Source organism: Sciurus carolinensis, chromosome 16, assembly GCF_902686445.1.
Source record: "Sciurus carolinensis chromosome 16, mSciCar1.2, whole genome shotgun sequence".
In the NCBI taxonomy this organism is placed as follows: Eukaryota; Metazoa; Chordata; class Mammalia; order Rodentia; family Sciuridae; genus Sciurus; species Sciurus carolinensis.
This window is the reverse complement of record NC_062228.1, coordinates 46,303,766-46,322,812: the sequence shown is the minus strand read 5'-3', so window position 1 is coordinate 46,322,812 and position 19,047 is coordinate 46,303,766. Positions and strand designations below refer to the sequence as shown.

The 19,047-nt window shown below is 46.0% G+C and overlaps 1 long non-coding RNA gene across 1 annotated transcript in view; it reads right to left on the bottom strand.

The window, feature by feature from the left end:
* LOC124967214 (uncharacterized) overlaps positions 1–7,746 on the bottom strand; it is a 33,105-nt gene extending 25,359 nt beyond the window's left edge. Inside the window, exons 1-2 of the long non-coding RNA XR_007105493.1 lie at positions 7,657–7,746; positions 5,226–5,441 (exon numbers count right to left, since the gene is read on the bottom strand). This is a non-coding gene — a long non-coding RNA (uncharacterized LOC124967214). The remainder of the gene's footprint in view (positions 1–5,225; positions 5,442–7,656) is intronic.
* Positions 7,747–19,047: the final 11,301 nt, after the last annotated feature.

Genomic DNA, 19,047 nt, shown 5'->3' with positions numbered 1-19,047 from the left:
CACATTAATATTAGAAAGAGATGAATTCTAAGGGGAAAATATTAAACATGACAAGGACACAATCCAGTCAATTGCAGATGCTATTATTATCACTGCACCAAATTACAGAGCTCCAAAAATTAAAGATAGATAGCTGGGCTCACCTGTACTCCCAGCTACTAGGAAGGCTGAGACAGGATTCACTGAAGCCCAGGAGTTCCAGATCAGTCTGGGCAACATAGTGAAATCCTGTCCCCCCAAAAAAAACAGTAAAAAATAGGAAAATAGATATTTCTTTTCTTTTCTTTTTTTTTTCTTTTTTTTTTTTTTTTTTGGTGGGGAGAAGGTTTACCAGGGATTAAATTCAGGAGCACTCAACCACCTAGCCACATCCCCAACCCTATTTTGTATTTTATTTAGAGACAAGGTCTCACTGAGTTGCTTAGGGTCTCACTAATTTGCTGAAACTGGCTTTGAACTTTTGATCCTCCTGCTTCAGCCTCCTGAGCCACTGGGATTACAGGCATGTGCCACTGAACCTGGCTCAGAAAATATCAACATTTATAATGAGAAACTTTGAACATTTCTCAGTACTGATGAGATAAAGAAAAAATTAGTAATACTATCAAACCTTCCCAATTATACATCTTATAGATATCAAATTCTCTAGCCTGCAAACAGATTTCCTTTCAAGTGCCTATGTAGTATTCAGATATACTACACATAAAGTTTGTAAAACAAAAACCAGAAAGATATTCAAAAATGCAAATAAATCTCTCCATTTCTGCAATCCTAATTTTACTAAAGTTATTATTATTTTTGCTATTACTATTATTATTATTATTATTATTATTATTATTATTATTATGGCTCTGGGAATTAAACCTACACACAGTAGGCAAACACTGAGCTTGCTCTTCCTAAATTGCCCAGGCTGGCCTCGAATTTCTCATCTGCCTACCTCAGCCTCCTAAGAAGCTAGGATTACAGGCATGCACCACTGTGCTCACCAAAACTAGACTTTCTTTCTTTTTCTTTTTAAAATGTTTTTTTAGTTGTCAATGTACCTTTATTTTACTTACTTATATGTGGTACTGAGTGTCAAACCCAGTGCCTCACACATGCTAGGCAAGTGCTCCACCACTGAGCCACAACCCCAGACCAAAAGTAGACCTTCTTAAATGAAAAATTTTAACACCTAAAAATGAAATTGTAGTAAACAGTAATTAAAGAGCTTGTGGGAAATGTAATGTTTCTAAAAATGCATCCTTTTAGTCTACATTCTTAAATATGTTTGTATGAGTTAGGAGTGATAGTGCCAGTCTGTAGTTCTAGCTACCCAGGAGCTAGAGGCAGGCAGATCCCTAGAATCCTTGCAAGGAGTATGAGGTCAACCTGAACAACAAAGCAAGACCCTTGTCTCAAAAAAAAAAATCGCAAAAGATAAAAGATCTTAGAATATGCTTTTCATCACAATTTCTAATATGTAACTTTTTGAAATACTTTGCTATTTTTGTTTTGGCTTCTTTAACTATGGAGTGGGCTGCCGAATGAGAAATAGTATTTGCTTCAATAATGTTTGCCTCCCTGTGATAAATTCTGGCTACTGTTTTAATCTACTTTTGAACACAGGTAGTTAATATATTTGACTTTTAAACCTATGTTTGTAATTTCCAGTTCTTTTTGGTTTGGGCATCAAAGTTAACACTGTAAACAAAATAAAAACTAAACACAAAGATAGGAATAATTGTATATACTATTTTGTACCCAAAGTTTTGGTATAAATTATCAACTGTAAACCATATGACTTTCTCTATCATTTTTGACTGCTAGAAGTGTTGAATTAACATTTTATTTTCATTTCTCCAAGGATGCCTCAATAATTTGTTCTTACCAATTTTGAGATTTATTTTTTATAAAATGTTATTCCTTTTGTTCAGGTTTTCACAGACCTGTATAAGCTTATTAATATGCATTTGTGATTGTTTTAATCTTAGGTATAAGAGAAACTATAATTTCTATTTTATTATACCTGTTTCTTTACTCCCATTTCCTTTTCTCTTTTCCTTTCTTTTTTGCAGTGCTGAGAACTGAACCCATGGCCTTACACATGCTTGACAAGAGCTCTTCTACTGAGTTACATTCCCAGTCCTCTTTACTCTTTTTTCTTGATCATCACTACACAGAAGCAGTTTGAATTTCTCTGAAATATCTTCATCAACTCATCATCCTTGTTCTCTATGTAACTGATTTCTATCCTTATCATTATTTAGTCCCTATTGTTATAATATATTGATTGAGTTGTTCTTCTACCTTCTTTAGTTAAAACCAAAACTCTTTATCTTAGGTCTCTTGTTTTGTTCTTCAAGCTTTCAACATTCCTTAAAAAGGCATTTGAATCTATATTCCCCACCCATCTACAGCTTAGCTTTACCATACTAACTTAAAATGTAATAGTGTTGCCAGGTTCAGTGGTACATGCCTATTAACCTAATTACTCTGGAGGAAGAGGCAGGAGGACCCCAAGTTGGAGGCTAACCTTAGCAACTTAGAACTTGTCTCAAAATAAAAAGGGTGGGGAATGTAGTTCAGAGGGAAAGTGCCTTTGGGTTCAATCCCAAGTACTGAAATAAAAAAAAGTACTAATATATTTATTGAAATATTTATTTAAGATTATACTAAAATACACATTACAAAATATATCATTTTAAACAGTTTTAAGTGTACAGTTCAGTAGCATTAAGTACCTTCATACTGTTAAGTACTTTCACTATTTATTTCTTCATAATTTATATAATTATAATAATAATTATATATAATTTATATAATTTAATGCTCTTGGTCAGAAACAAACAATATTACAACAAAACATTACATTTTTTTTTGCATTGATCAATAAGATTTTGAGAGTAGTTGGTAAAATGGCCAATAACATACTTAAAGATTTCTGTTCATTTTTAATTATTATATCTCAAAACTAAATTGTTAAATAAATGTTGTTAACTTTTATAATTCTTTGTACAGTGTTTCTTTTGTAAGTATGAGACATCCCTCTTCAGCCCTTTAGGTAGTTTTTGTCTTAAATTCCTTTTGACCTGTTCCTAAAATTGGAGACCTACTTTCTTTTGGTTCTTATTTCTGAGTCAAACTTTTCCTATTCCTTTATTTTTAAATGAGGAGCAAACAGCTCCTGACAGCTGGCATTTAGCCTAGTACTATCAGGTAGGCTTCACCGATGCTAGGAGGTGGCCTAGCACCGTGTTTCACAAAAACACTCTCACAGAACATCAGCATCAAACAAGACCTCTGATAAATGGTTCAAGACAAAACCAAGACCACTGTGTATTCATGTCTGAACACAGACAAAAATCAGAACATTGTTCAAACCATGAAGGTCAGCAAACATACCCTTATTCTGTTTAATGAAGTAACTGCTACTTCTTTATCATAGCTTTAGCTTCACTCCATTCATCTTATTTCTAGATAAAAATTATTAATTTTATAATTTTATACCTAGTCATAAAATTGCCCAACAGCAAATCCTGATTCATTTGAAAAGGAAGACATGACAAGAATGTCCACTGCAATGCTGCTCATAATATGCAATGTTTAAAAAAATGCATAAAAGAGTGTCTAGCATACCACCTTCTGTGAAATCACAAGAAAAAAAATTGTAGTTGTATTTTTATTTATATACAGAACTAGGCAATCAAAGAAAACTAATAAAATTGGTCAATTTGGAAGATGTGGGCATAGAACAGAGAGGATGGGTGAACCACAATCCTATCGTTCCCCTGAATATTTCTTTTACTTTTTCTTTCTTTCTTTTTCTTTTTTTTTCTTTTTTTTTTTTTTTTTTTTTGGTGGCAGCTGTAGATGGACAGCCTGTCTTTATTTTACTTGTTTCTGTGTTGCTAAGGATTGAACCCAGTGCCTCACATGTGCCAGGCAAGCGATCTGCCACTGAGCTACAGTCCTAGTCCCACAATACTTTGTTTTTAAATTCTTTTTCATATATATACATATTTTTTTTAGTTGGCAATGGACACTTATTTATTTGTTTGTTTATTTATTTATTTATTTATATATGGTGCTGAGAATTGAACACAGTGCCTTGCAAGTGCTCTGCAAGCACTCTGCCACTAAGCCACAACCCCAGTCCAAATTGTTTTAATATATATTTTTTTAGTTGTAGATAGACACTATGCCTTTATTTTATTTTTTATGTGGTGCTAAGGTTCGAACCCAGTGCCTCACATGTGCCAGGCAATCACTCTACCACTCAGAGCTCCAGGCCTATAATACTTTTGTTATTGTTATTTTTGAACTAGGGACACTTTATCATTGAGCAACATCCCAAATCCTTTTTATTTTTATTTTGAGAAAGAATCTCACTAAGTTGTTTAGAGCCTCACTACATTTCTAAGGCTGTCTTCGAACTTGTGATCCTCCTTCTTCAGCCTCCAAGCCACTGGGATTACAGGCATGTGTCACCATGCTCAGTTCACCACAATGCTTTTCAGTGTTGCTTTTAATACTCTGCTAATATTTTAACTAAGTGTATATACTGCCTAGTCAAAAAAATTAAATTGTTCCTAGTAAACTATCAGGATATCATCAGAAGAAAAAGAGATATTACATTCCTGAAATAAGAACTGTGTACTAATAAAAATGAATATTTAGAATACAAACTGAAGTTTTTGAAAATTAAAGCTTGGAATTAAATGTTGATAGCACTAACAAGAAGCTCAACAGAAGGGCTGGGGGACAAAGTTGATAAAGTTTTCCAGAAAGACAAGCAACAAACAAATAGAAAACAGTGGAGGGAAAAAACAGAGAACCGATATCTGAAAAACAGAAATTTCAAAAACAGAATAGGGAAAATATTTGTGCTGGGAGAGGCAGTTTGGGAATAAATGGAGAAATGCCTTCAAAATCCCATACAGAAGTGATTTCTAACCAGGAAATTTATCCACAGATGAAGGATCAATCAATACAGTGTGATGACAAAATAAACAATCTCCCTTGATAGCCCACCTTTCCACTGGCACACAGTTGGCCTCTAGAGATGGAGATATCACCTATGTTTGCTCATGACTGACAGATGAAAATTTGTTTCAAGAACAGCAAACTGAAGTGTCTGGCCGATTCTTGCAGCCTATCTGCCTCTGCTCTGATGCTCTGGTTACAGACAGAAATATCCATTCCTGGAATGAATTTCCACCCTCACGATGCCTCCTTCTTACCTCACATGAGCTGTCATGATTCTCTGGAGCCAGAGTTGTGAGTTTCCGAGGTGAGATTCAATTAGTTGGCATGGTCACACTGGGTTGCAACTCTTGTTCTCTCAGGAACCTGAGACTTACTGCTCCTTTGTGAATTCAAGTAGAGCTGTTAGGAAAAGGTGACCTGGAGTCTGAAGGAAGATCTGGTCCAGGGCCTCCCCAGAGGTACCACAAAACCTACAAAGATCAAGTCCACATAGTCAGTTATTCAACATTCATTACCTAAACACTTCCTGAGCTAGAAACCACACAGCAGTGGTTCTCAAACTTGAGTACACATTCAAATCATCTGGAGGGCTTGTTAAAACAGTTAAAAATTTTCAGTCTCACCCTTGCAGTTTCTGATTTAGTAGGTTTAAGGTAAGGCCCAATAATTTGCATTTCTAACTAGTGCCCAGATTACACTAAAACTGTTTTTTCAGGGACCATATCAAGGAAGCAGTGCTGTGAAGGATATAAAGCCTAACAAAATGTGACAGACATTACTGATGGTAAAATATAGGGGAAAACATGATATTTGGAGTAACATTCCTGCAGCTTTGAATTGCAGCTCTGCCACCTTTTAGCTAAGAGAATATGCAGTTACTCCAGTATTAATTTCAAAAATTAGGATGAAAATGCCTATCCTGATGCTTGTAAAGTACTCAACACTTCTCTGGCACACAAAGATCATGCAATAAATGTTAGAAAAATACCATGTGCTATCAAATATTAAAACAATATACAAATGTTAATCAGAACAAGTAAAACAACAAATACACCACACAATATTGATCCGTATATGTGACAAAAGTGGTATTCTGTGGCGAGCCGCCTCACCACCATGATAAGATGGCGCTGGTTTCCTGAAGTGCTTTCTAGGTAAACAAGCCCATATTTGGTTAAGCCAACTGTTGCAAGTGGGAGCACCTATGAACATAGGCCAAGTGGCAGGAGTAGATTGGCTATTGCAAAAGTATAAAAGTGTATGAATTCGGCTCAAGAGGAAGAAGAAGAAAAACCATGGTTTTATAATATTAAGGTCCTGATTAAACTGCTGAAGGAAGATTCCTGTGTCGTGCTTTCTTGCGGGCGAGGGACACGACAGTATTCAACTGAATGTGCACAAAACATTGTATCAATGGTCCTAATATAACAGTCCATTCACCTAGAACAAAACAAACTAGAACTCCATCACATACTATTCAGTAGACAAATTCCGACAAGACTAAACTTCTAAATATATGTATTTTTAAACCCCAAAGAATATTAAAATATATTTTAGCAGTACGTATTGTATAACATTGCCATGAGCTCAATGTAACTGACACATGAGAAGAAACCCAGAAGCTATAAACCCAGATATTTCTGATTACATATTTACTAATTATATTAAATACACCATAAAAATTGCAAGGAAGATACCAATTTTTTTCACTATGTGATAATAGCTTACTTCTAATGTTAAAACATCTAGCAATCACTAAATAAAGCCTGGACAAAGAATATAAAAATTCACAGAAAAGGAAACAAACAGAAAATATGCATTAAAACAAATATAATTTCCCTTCAGAATTGTAAAAGCTTTTCAAAAGCAATAATATCCAGTGCTGGAAAACATTTGGGAAAATAATTATTTTATAAATTGTTGGTGGAAGCTTAAATTGCTATAATGCATTTTATTTACTCATAATCTAATTATTAAAATACACAAGTTTTCATAATAATATAGTTTCAAATATATAACAAAGCAGAAACTAACAAAAGGAAGGACAAGAAGACAAACCACCTTTCTGGTGTAAGTAGTTACCTTCTGAAATTAAGCATACAAAATTTGTAAGGAGATATGAGATACATATGTAAAATATATGCTTAATTTGTATAAAACAATTCAATTAGAGAACATACATTGTTTTATGTAACATGTGACATTTATGAAAACTGACCATGACATAGACCATATGACGTTTTTTCAACCCAAGCACTGCCTGGAGACACAATTTGAAACAGAAAACGCTCTTCTGAATAACTCATGGGTCAAAGGAAAAAATAAGTAATTACAGAAAACCAGATTTAAACAAAATAGAAATGTTACACACCAAAGGTTGTCAGTCTGTATTAAAGAAGAGTGAAAACTAGTGAGCTGAACTTTCAACTCAGGTTAGAAAGCAAGCTGACCAAAGAACTCAGTGACCCCCACAGCTAACACTGCAGACTCCATCACTGACCACAGACTCTCATCACTGACTCCCCAATCCCAATCACTCATCTCAAAGGGTCCATCACTGACAGGAGGTCCCGCCGACACTGACAAACATCAATGGCCACCTCGCTCCATCACTGAACCCAGAACCGTCACTACCACTGCACAGCTCACATTACTAACTATACAGAATCCCTAATCATGACCAACCAAAATCATCTCAGAGACTTCTTGCCATTAAAATATGGAAATATTCCTAATAGCAGCAGCGAAAAAGCCTTCATGCACCACTTCCACTTCTGGTTTGACTTGTAAAATGGGGGGGACTGTTGGTACTGCGCATGCTCTGAATTACCTTTGCTGCCACCTTAAGCCAACAGTCAACATGGCGCAGACACTTCTTTGTAGACATTTCAGTTTCCAGAAGAGGTGCTGTCGGGCTGCAAACATGGCCACGCCCAGTGGTACTTCTCTATGTGGGCCGCCATCTTAGAAGCTTCTCTATTCCGGAGGGTACGAGTCGGCCCCCAGCCAAGTTCCATGACATGAGACTGGGATTGTCACCTAAAACGCAGAACTGTCACCTTATCTGGATAGGCTTCCGGGAGGAGGGAGGTACCGGACATGGGATCTGGAACTTTACCTTACACGTTAAAAAGCTAGTTGCCCGAGGGATACAGCAGACAGCGAATCCAGCGAGGAAAAAACACTTAGAAGAAGGGGTCATGGGAGAAACCACAGGGAAATGAGGGGAGAAAACAGGGCGGCACAATCCGCTCTGTGAAGAAATTACTCAGGGAGAAAATGGAGAGGTGAAGACGGGAGTCCGCCCCTGGGCGAAACCCCCAGCAACAATGAGACAAAAAAATTGGCATTACACTTGCAGTCAGAGTGGTACAATCTTTGATGGGAGAAACCACCTCAGGAAGTAGGGTAGAAGTTGAGAGAGGAGGTAGAGCAAGAGCCCCTCTGGGAGATACCACCGGAGGAGGGGAGAGGGGAGAGGAGGGGGAGGAGGAGGAGGAGGAGGGGCATCAGGGTCGGAAGGGATGATGGACAGAAGGAATCCGCCTTAATTTCTGTCAGTCTCCAACCTATCTAAAGTAAAACTATAATAGGTCATCGTCAGCAAGTACAAGACCCTGGGTTCAATCCCCAGCATCGCAAAAAATAAGTAAATAAATAGAGAAAACTTTGCCATTTTTATTTACTTGTGAATTAAAATGCAATGACAGTGTCTTCATTAGGTAAATGAAGCCTTAAGCCATCTTTGACTTTTGGCTACTTTCTGTATGAAAGTTCCAAAGGAATGCTGTCTTTATGAGGATAGGGGAGTAGTAAAGATTCAATTCCTTTCACCTTGTGAACACTTGTGAAGTCAATGGACTTCAAAACCAGGTTTAGCTGTCCCTTCTGATCCTCTTAGAACAAATAGGAAACTGTTGCTGCAAGAAAGAGGAATTCCTTAGGGTCACATGGAAATTCGTGTTTGTAATTACCCTTGGAACCACTGTACAACTTCCAATTTATTTTCCCTTCAACAAGCAGTTTCCAAATTGCACATCGGTTTAAAATCTGAGATGGTGGCCTGAAGGTCAAAGGGAGTTATGCAAAGATCACTGTTTATCAAGGTGTGTTTCCCAAAGAGAGGATTGTGAATTCAGGTTGATTCTGCATTTGCAATCTTGCTACTGGTACGTTTCACCTGTGTTCTTCTAGTTCTTTTTCTAAAGCAGATACACCAGTTGTGCAATACACCTACTAAACTTCTAGATAGAAAGAGAACCTGGGGTTGACATAAGAGTAAACTCAGATCCCTTGGTGAATTAAATTGGAAACTGCCTCTGGTAGAGGCTGCCATTTGCATTCCACTACTTCTCACATAAGCCTTTTCTAAACTTAATTTTCAAATCTGTTTATTCCTCTTAGATATACATGACAGTAGGGAACTTGAGACCTCTAAATCTTCCTAACCTCCTACAGAGACAGACTTGATTTGTCTTTGCTAATATGATTACCCAGTCCTAAGTGCCAGAAATAAGGGATCTCTATTAAACATAGAGCTTATGCCAATAAAAAGGTATTTTACAAAATTCAGGTGGCATTAGATATCTTAACTACAACTTATGGGAGCATCTGTGACATTATACAAACTAAATGCTGTGGTTACATTCCTGACAACTTAAATATCCTTAAAGATTTACATTCCCACTAGAGGCAATTATCCTCACAGGCCTTTTCATGGTAACAACTTCTTAGTTCTTGGTCATCTGGCATCTCATGGTGAAAAATATGCTGGTTTCTACCACCACCATCATCATCATCATCATCACCATCATCATCATTGTTATGTTCACTGACATGTTCAGATGCTGGGACATTTATTGTTGTATTGACCTCATTCCAGAACTCATGCTTTCTTCTTTCTCTCATACAGCACCCTCCTCCCAGATGACTTTACAACCTGTTTTGTCCAAACTAGACTCATCCCTCAGACCCATCAACACACCCACAACATTTCTAAAAGGGAATCCAAATGCTTGTCACATGTCACTCCATCTCAACCTGAAGCAGGCAGAGCAGTCCTTGCCCATTTCACCTTTCAGCAGTAAGGGCTCCCTCAGAGGGGGAATGAGACAGGGATGAAAAAAAGAGAGCAAATGATCAGGTGAGAAAGACAAGAGTGGGTTATAAATGAACAAGAAATGGGTCACTCTTGTTGTACTTCCCACAAAACCAGGTGCTCACAGCTCCCAGATCTGCACTTTCCAACACACGTGATCACCCCCTGGACTGCTTCCTGACATTAGTCTGTACACAAAGAAAGAAAAGGTGGGAAGGGAGAGAAAACATGGATCCATAAATAGTAAGACACACCACCTGCATGGGCACCCAGCTATGGGCTCAAACTTCCCTCTGGATATGTCTGCCACCTCTGTTCTCTTTCATTAAAAAAAAAAAAAAAAAAAAAAAAAAAAAAAAAAAAAAAAAAAAACATAAAATAAAAGTTGTTTTCCATGCTTGTGTTATGGTTTGGACATGAGATATCCCCCCAAAGCATGTGTGAGACAATAAAAGAAGGTTCACAGGAGAAGTGATGTGGTGATACGAACCTTAACCCAAGCAGTGAATTCCTGCCTGAGAGCTAACTGAGAGTGGGCAGGGTCTGATGGAGGAGGGGGTCATTGGGGATGTGCCTTGGGTATATATTTGGTATCTGGCAAATGGAGTCTCTCTCTGCTTCCTGGTCATCATGTGAGCTGCTTCCCTCTGCCATACTCTTGTGCCATGATGATCTGCCTCACCTGCAGCCCTGGGACATGGAAGCAACTGTCTATAGACTAGACCTCTGAACCTGGGAGCCCCTCCTCTAAAATTGTTCTTGTAGAAACTTTTAATCACAGCAGGGAAAAGGGTGACTACAACAGCTTGCCTCAACATCACTCAGGTGTTAATCTTCAAACAAGGGGAATGAGGAACCTATCCTGATTTCCAAGGTGGTGTCAGAGCTTTATCCCTTCTCTGAAACTCTTACTGTATTTACATTGTGAACACTGCTCACCAGGACTACAAGAAGATCCTACATTATTTTCTATCCCCATCTTTCCTAATTAATTATTTCTTTAGCCTGTTAACAGGATTATCTAAAAACTAAGTGAGAAATCTTGACTTTTTCTTAAAAACTCTTTGATGATTGAAATTTCCTTGCATAACACTTCTCTAGGCCAGCTGGCAAACCTTCAAGCTCTTCCAACAGTCCCTCCCAAACATCTTCCAGTCTCAGCTTCTTCTCCACACTCCCTGTGACATAGCATCTGGCTGCTGAGGATGTGGGTGCAGTGACAGAGGTGATGGGCAAGGAAACACAGGCTTCGGGTACTTGGAAACAACAGGATATTGCTGATGGCTTCCAGGTCACAGGCCCTCTGGGTTAGGGCAGACGTCCCTCAGGGGAGCCGGCAGCTGAGCTCCTCCTGCAGGGAACCTGTGACAGCCCTCATGGAACTTGGCCACAGGTCAGGCAGAGACCTTGAGATTCTGCTGCTATCCTCTGTTAAGCGGGACTCTGTGGGCTCCCGTGTGTGCTTGGTCCTCCCTGTGGGGCTGAAGACCAGCTGGAGACAGAGACAAGCATGTTGGCAGATAAGAGCATGGAGTCAGATGGAGCTTCCCTTCCCACCCTGAGCAGCCCAGGCAGACTGCCCAGGCTGTGGATTCCTGAGAATAGGCTATCTCTGGAGGCTTTGCCCATTCCTTTCTCCAGTTGGACTGGGAACACCATCTGACAGCTGTGCTGCGGCTGGTCCAGGCTGTCTGTATCTTTTCTGACAGACACTGGAGATACTGGGCGACCATGGACACAGTGAAGCATATTTTGGGACTCTGCAGTGGTGTGCATTCGGGGCTCTGTGTTCAAGGGGATCGGTGGTGTTGCTTGGGTTTCTGGCTTCTTTTGGGGGCTGGTTCTGACTTCCTGGCCCTGGTCCTGCATGGTGAAATTCCCCTCCCCATGGAAAGCAGAGGGAAGAGCATCCCTCACAGCAGATGAGGGCCTGCATCCTAGTCCTCATTCCTTCTCTTCCAAACTATGTGACTGTGGGCAGCTCACTGTCCTGTCAACCCCAGGTAATAAAATGGAAATGCTAATATCCCCCTGCATCCAGGGTAGGACTGGTTGTCCTTTGAGAAGCCTCAACTACTTGCCTCTCTGATAAACAGCAGCACTGGAAACTGACCTGGGTCTGTCCATTTGGAACCAGCAGCCTTTCTTCTGACTCCCCAGAAATCCAGGCCAGCAGCTCAGATGCAGAGCCCTGGATGCACCCCACCTTTGCTGGGCCAGTGGCTCCGTCCCTCCACCTCTCAATCTGCGAAAACAGGCCAATAACAGATGCACCTCTCTGGTGAAGGACCATACCTGTGGTACCCCAAAGGTGCAGTGAATGTTGGCTGTCATGGTGGCTCCCAGTTACATGGGGCCACTGAAGTCTTGGCTCCAAGGAGCCCAGGGTCTATCACAGGGGAGACTCCAGCTCACCCTCCCACTTGCCACAGACACCTCCAACCACTCACTCACTCTGTACTGTCTGGAACCTTGAGGCAGGTGCCGCTTGCTGGTGGCAGTTGGCATGAGAGAGGCAGCAGCCATGCCTGCTTGTGGGTGACTACTGTAGGATGGGCTTCTATTCCTGGCAAAGGCCCTCTGAAGTCATGGTTGCAATTGGGAAGTCCCTCAATTCAGGAGGAGACATTTTGCCAGGAGAGGGTGGGGTAGCCTGGACAGCGATCCTGTGTGCTGTGCCTGGAGGAGCCCTCCCCAGGGGAGGTGAGTGAGACGGCCGGGTGTGATAGCCAGCTTGAGTAACCCTCCAAGGCTCCTTTAAACCTGCTTCTCTTTGCAGCCACTCAGGAAGGAACTGAGTCTGAGAGTGGAGGGTGGGAAGAGCTGAGCTCCATTCCTGGATCTGCTGTCAGGGACCTGCCGTGGGCTCTTCAGTCCTGTCTGAGTTGAGAGGCAGTTCTGAGGGCGCTGGTTCCTGCACCTCCTGCTTTGGACCAGATCCTCCCAGCCTGGAACCAAGGAGCTGCTCACTTCTGAGGACAAAGGACAACACAGGGGCATGCGACCCCAAGGTTCTCAGGACGGTTGTCACCGCTGTCATCTCTATTGCTGAATGACCAGTCACACAAGACATCAGAAACACCAAAGTGCTTTGCTTCACCTTCTGGACACTCCATGCTCATTTTCCTGTGCTCTTTCTTCCAGCTCTGGGCACCTGCTCTTGTTTTGAGGCCTGTCTGCATCACAGAGGACAGGAAATGGGCCTCGGCCCAGGTGTCACCTCCCTGGCTCTTTCAGAAGGGACAACCACACTGCTCAGCCAGGACTTGCAGGCTCAGGTGAGCTGACACAGGATGGAGGAAGAGCATATGAGTGCTTTGCCCCGTGTCCCCTGGGAACACCGGGCACCAGCATGCCTCTGAGCCGAGGGCAGAACCCGCAGCCTCCATGCAGCTTTCTGCCCTTAACCTGCTCACAGCAGTCCTTCTCTAGGTGTGCCATGCATGCCTGCACAGCTCTGTGCACTCTGTGCATTCAGATCCTGCCTCCTCCCTGAGAGAGTGTTCACAGAGCCTTGACCAGCTCTCAGCAAGGCTGGGTTTTCTCATTTGCTGTCCTAGGATCTGGTACTCTCTGCCCCAAGGTCTTCGCACACCCAGTGCTTGCCACACCTGATACTTTGTGCCCCTGAGCTCTGTGCATTTGCTTCCTCGGATCTCAGGGTGGGCTTGAGTATTAGCAATCTGGAGGGGTCTCTCAAGGTCACCGCTTGCTGCAGATGTCACTCGAAGCTTTTCCTGGAACCATTACCATCTCGCTCCTTCTCTGTGGTATTTCTCTACAACTGGAGAGTCGGCATGACCAGGGCAGGGCCTGGGTGTCCCCCCACACCTTCCTGCCAGCAGGAGACACTTCAGCATGCAGCCAGCCGCATCTCTGCTGGGCAGTGAGTGACCTACAGATCCCGTGGCTCAGGGTGCTCAGAGTCCAGCCAGCTGCTGGTGGCCACACAGCCACCTGGAGGCCCTGGGTCCCTCTCACGTCCATCTACACACAGGCAGCTGTGGCTCTTCCATCTCACCCTGCAGCTGTTTGGAGTCCCTAAAACCTGCTAATCCCTGGCCTCGTGTCATTCCAGCAAGCTCACGGGCCTCGTCTGGAGCTCCGAGCTGGCGGCCCAGCCCCACCAGCTGCACACTTAGCGGGAGAGGCTGATGTGCAGGGAGAAGCCTGGGACGCTCTCGAGAGCCCTGAGAGATGGCAGCAGGGTCTCCAGCTCTAGGTGGAGGGAGACGAGGAAAGCCCTCCGGCTTGTCTTCTCCCAGGAATCCCAGGCGGAGCCGGCCCCTCTGCCTCTCCAGAAGCTGCCACATTACAGCCAATGCACTGGAATTCTAACCGGGACACTGTGCTGGGAACAGGGGTCAGGCTCACCCGGATCTGGTCACAGTGATCCTGCTGATGTTGGAAACCCTGCGGGGGTGTCCTCAGCTGGGCTGGGCCTCCTCTCTCCATGAAACTCTCCCCAGGTTGGGCCACAGGGCTGGCCCGAGCAGCAGGGCATGCATACCAGCTGTCCTGTGTGGACGTGACCCACCCACTGACCCGCCTCTCCCAACCTCACCTTCCCTTCCTGGGAAGTGGGATCCCTCAGGCCCGCCATGCAACCTTCCCAAGCAAAACCTTTTGAAGGGATCATGGCCAACAGCAGGAGGATGTCGTCCTGCATGGGGACAGTCCCAGCAGAGCTGGGCTGTTGAGCTGGTGCCCGGAGAGCTGAGAGCACCCCAAACCTCTGCTCTTGTTCCCTCTGGTCTCAATCCCAGGTCCTTTCTGGACACTTGCTCCCCACTCGGAAGCCACGGGCTTTGCTCGTTCCTCAAGTTTTTCTGTGGCAAAGAAGGGGCAGCACAATGGGGCTGGGAACCAAGGTCAGCCCTGGAATCCGGGACAGTTCAAGTGCAGTGCCATGGTCCCTGACCGGCACGGGGAGCTCTGGGAGAGGATGGGGCCTTGCTGTCCTCGAGGCCATCAGGGCCCTGTGCCCAGCTCACACAGAGCTGCTTCAGGGCCACAGGTTGTGGAGAGGTGGGGCTGGCCCTGCATGGAGCTGTCCCTAGGAAAGGGAAGGACAGCAGCCTGGTGCCCACCCGAGGAGCCCAGCAGGAAGCATGTGGTTCCCGGGTCCCCAGGCAGATGGACCTCAAGCTGGAGGGCAGTGTGCTGACATCTCCCTGCCCTGGGCTCAGGTCCCGCTGCTTCTGTCTCCACAACAATGACACAGATTGCTTCTCTATTGCTGCAGTTACCCTGCCTGGACCACGCTTCCCCTTTCCTCTTAAAGCAATAGCCACCCACAGGACTGACCCAAGAAAGGAGTATTTTCTGTTCCCCAAATAAAACTGAAGGAGGCTGGGCTGATGTCCTACAGGAGGGCGGCCACTTCCTTCACCTGATGCCACAGGGCTGATGGGTTCTTGCAGCAGCGCCGCCTCCAGCCCAGTTTGAGGCAATGTTGGCGAGGTCAAGAAACTGCCCCTGGGGACCCTCTGAGAGCTACAAGCACTCCATTCTGATTTCTTGGGGTGACCGGGACTACCAAAGGGGTGCATCTTCCTCTGTTGGTGTGTCTTCCTAACGCGATGGTTTCAGAGCTGAAGGGCCTTTGGAGAGCTGGGTTGGTCTGGGTTTGATGGACGAGTGGATGCATGCCTGCGCCTTTCCTGTATTGCCACATGGAGGCACTGGGCTGTCCAGGTGTGGGGCAAGAGTACCAGCTGTGCGATCACTGCAAATTACCACCCTCTCTGAGCCCAGTTTCATCATGGAAAGTGGGGATGGCCACCATGGTAACAGACTGGGAAGACTTGGCCATGGCACCCATGGTTAGCTGAGTAACTACCCCAAAGACATCCACAACCTATCCCCAGATCTGAGAACCACTCACAGCACAGGGAGATGTCAGAGGGGACTGAGCTAAGTATCTTGAAGGGGCACTCACCCAGGATCAGTCCTTGCGTACCCTGTAGCCTTCAGGGTCTGGTTAGGGGGTGGGAGGGCAGAGTCAGAGGAGGTGAATGTTGGTGCAGAGGGAGTGGTTTACCTGAGGGTGGGCAGCAGGGTCACTGCCAAACCATGTGGGCAGTCACTGGGCAGGGAAACAGGAGACCGTGGGCCTGGAGCCTCCAGGAGGCATTGGCTGCCCACACCTTCATCCAGTCCAGCAAGACTACGTCGGCCTTCTGACATCCAAGCTGCAATGTATAGGCTGCCCAGCTGTGCCCTGTGTCCCTGCAGCTGCCATCACTGCTACCAGCTGTGAGCCAACCCTGGCCTCAGGTGCCCTGTGGCTGTCCCCATTCACACATTCCATTCCTCCTTGCCTGCCTGTCTTTCTGCCTCCCTCCCTCCTTCCCTCCCTCCCTCTTTCCCTCCCTCTTTCCCCCTCCCTCCCTCCCTCCTTTCCTCTCTCCTTCCCCCTCCCTGCCTCCCTCAACCTTCCTCTCACTTCTTCTCTCACCATCCATTTGTCCTTCTTTCCCTCCTGCCCCTCCTGCCCACACTCCCCTTTCTCCCTCCTGAGGACACAGAGTCTGCTGGAGGTGCTTCTCCAGGAGCTGGTGTCCCAGGTGCTCCCTGCTCTTGCCCCTGCCCCAGATCTGCTCCCAACCCAGAGACTCGTCCACCCGAGGGGCCAGGCTGCCTCCTCTGTTCATGCAGCAGCCACCTCTGCCCATCCTCTGCACTGGGCTCTGCCACTGGAGCTTGCCTTTCAGCTGGCCCTGACGTGGCCACTCTCCCATTTCCCTGCCTCTGCCTAGGGGTGTGCACCTCCCCTGGGCCTCGATGGGCTTGTCCTGGCAGCCGCACCACCTGCTCCCCAATCCCTTCTTCAGTCATCTTCTCAGTGAGACCCTCTCTGCCCCGTCCCCTCTCCTGCATTGTCCCTGCACTGTGTTCTGACACCCGCCTCTCATACTTGGAAACCCATGCTCCTGGCTGCCTCCAATGCTGGAGAGAGCAGCTCCCGAGAGGCAGGGCTTTCACTGTTTTATTCTTGTGTCCTCAGTGCCTGGCATACAGTAGGTACTCAGTGAGGAACCATGGCATCACCAGGTCACAGCAGGCTCTCCAGACCTGGCTGCTGGCAGTACTGCCCCCACGTCTGTTCTCAGCTCTGCCCTGCTCTCCTCACACTGGCCATAGGCTCCTCCAAACCCTCCCCTCGAGGCCCCGGGACCTGGGACCACCTTCATCCCCAGCACCGGCTTCTCAGTCTCCCTGAGCTCTCATCCCAGCTCCGTCTCTCTGTCCCCCACATTCTGAAGTACCTGTGTTTTCTTCTAGTGTGGAACATACTGTGCTGTTCACAGAGGTGCTGGGCCTTTTCACCCGGGGTGCTTTACCATAAGCCACATCCCCAGCCCCTTCTAAGTTTTATTTTAAGACAGGGTCTCCCTATATTGCTGAGGGTCTTGCTACACTGCCCACCTGGCCTCAAACTTGAGACCCTCCTGCCTCAGCCTCCCAGGTGCTGGGAACACAGGCCTGCACCTGTCCCTGGAGTTTTACTTTTCTACTGAGTCTTTCCCTGGCTAGCTGTTTAGGCCTCACTTACTTTTAGTTTCCTGGCACATAGAGGATTGTCAGGAACAGCGAGGGAGGGAGTGAACCAGTGTCCGAGGGGACCTCGCCTGGCTCTGTTGCTGAGCCCAGTGTGGCCGGCAGGCAGCCGTCAGAGAAGCCTTGGTCTCCGAAAACAGGGTTCTGCTCTGCCTGTCCTCAGTCCTGCCCCTGGCACTCGGGCAGCTCAGTGGATCCTCAGTGAGTTCACTGTGGGGACCACTTCCCCTGCCACCCACTCTGTGAGGCCTTGGAGGTCAGGAGGGGAGGTGGCTCCAGGGCAGGCTCAGGTGGCCGAGGTCCCCTTTCTGGCCTCAGAAGGGCATGCGACTGTGTGTCAGGCAAGGTCCACACAGGGAGAGGTGTCCACAGGGAGAGGTGCCCCCCGGGCCAGGCCAGCGCCTCCTGCTTTCCCCCGAGTAGGCGGCTCTAGAGGCATTTCAGCTGGCCCAGGCCTTTGGCTGGTCTGGTCTGCACTGCACTGCATCCTGTACACCAGGGAGGGTTAGTGAATTGAAGGCTTGTGGGCCCATCTTGGGCTGCGAGTCGGGGTCAGCTGCCTTTGAAAGGGTCATGCTCTCTGCCCTCCTGATGATCTGTGTGGCCCTGGTCCCTGGGTCCCAGGTGTGGGGTTTAGCTGCCAGTTCACAGGTGCCTCCCCTCTGACACCCACTAGACTCGGGTCCCCAGGCTGCCACACTGAGACCTGCAGATGGGCAGGGCGGGGAGGGGGTCAAACAACAGAAATCCCTGTCCTGAGGGCTGGAGCTGGAGCCTGAGGTCAACAGGACCAGGGTAGGTGCTCTGGGGGGGCAGGAGGGCCGGCCTGCCGAAGGCTCTTGCTCAGGTGCCACTGGCCGACGCCATCTGTGGTGCTCACTCCTAGAGCCACCATCTCTGCCTCCATCCTCATGTCACTTCCTCTGTGTCAGCAGATGTCCAGCATCCCGTTTGTGAGACCTGGTCCTACAGCATTTTGTCCATCTAGGATGCAATGGCCCTGTTTCCAAACAGAGTCACATTCTGGGGCAAGGGGGGTGGTTAGGACTCGAATGCATGAATTTGGGCACAGTGCAGCTGGTCACACCCTCCCCGACACCCACCCCTGAGTATCTTTCACAGCTCCCGCTAGGGCTGCATCCCCTGAGCGTCCTGAGTGTCCTGTGTCCTCCTCCATGTTGGCGGGAGACATCCGCTGTTCTCTACACCACTGTATCCCCCGCACCCCTGATGGCGCCTGGCACGTAGTAGAAGCTCAGCCCATGGTGCTGAATGAATGAGTGACCTGGGTCCCCGAGTCCCCCACAGCAGGGACAAAGTGGCTTGGTCAGGCAGGAGCTGGGCTAGGGGGAACTCTTGGTGCATGCCTGGGAAATGGAATCATTTTTTGGCCCAGCAGTGAAATTTCCTATGAC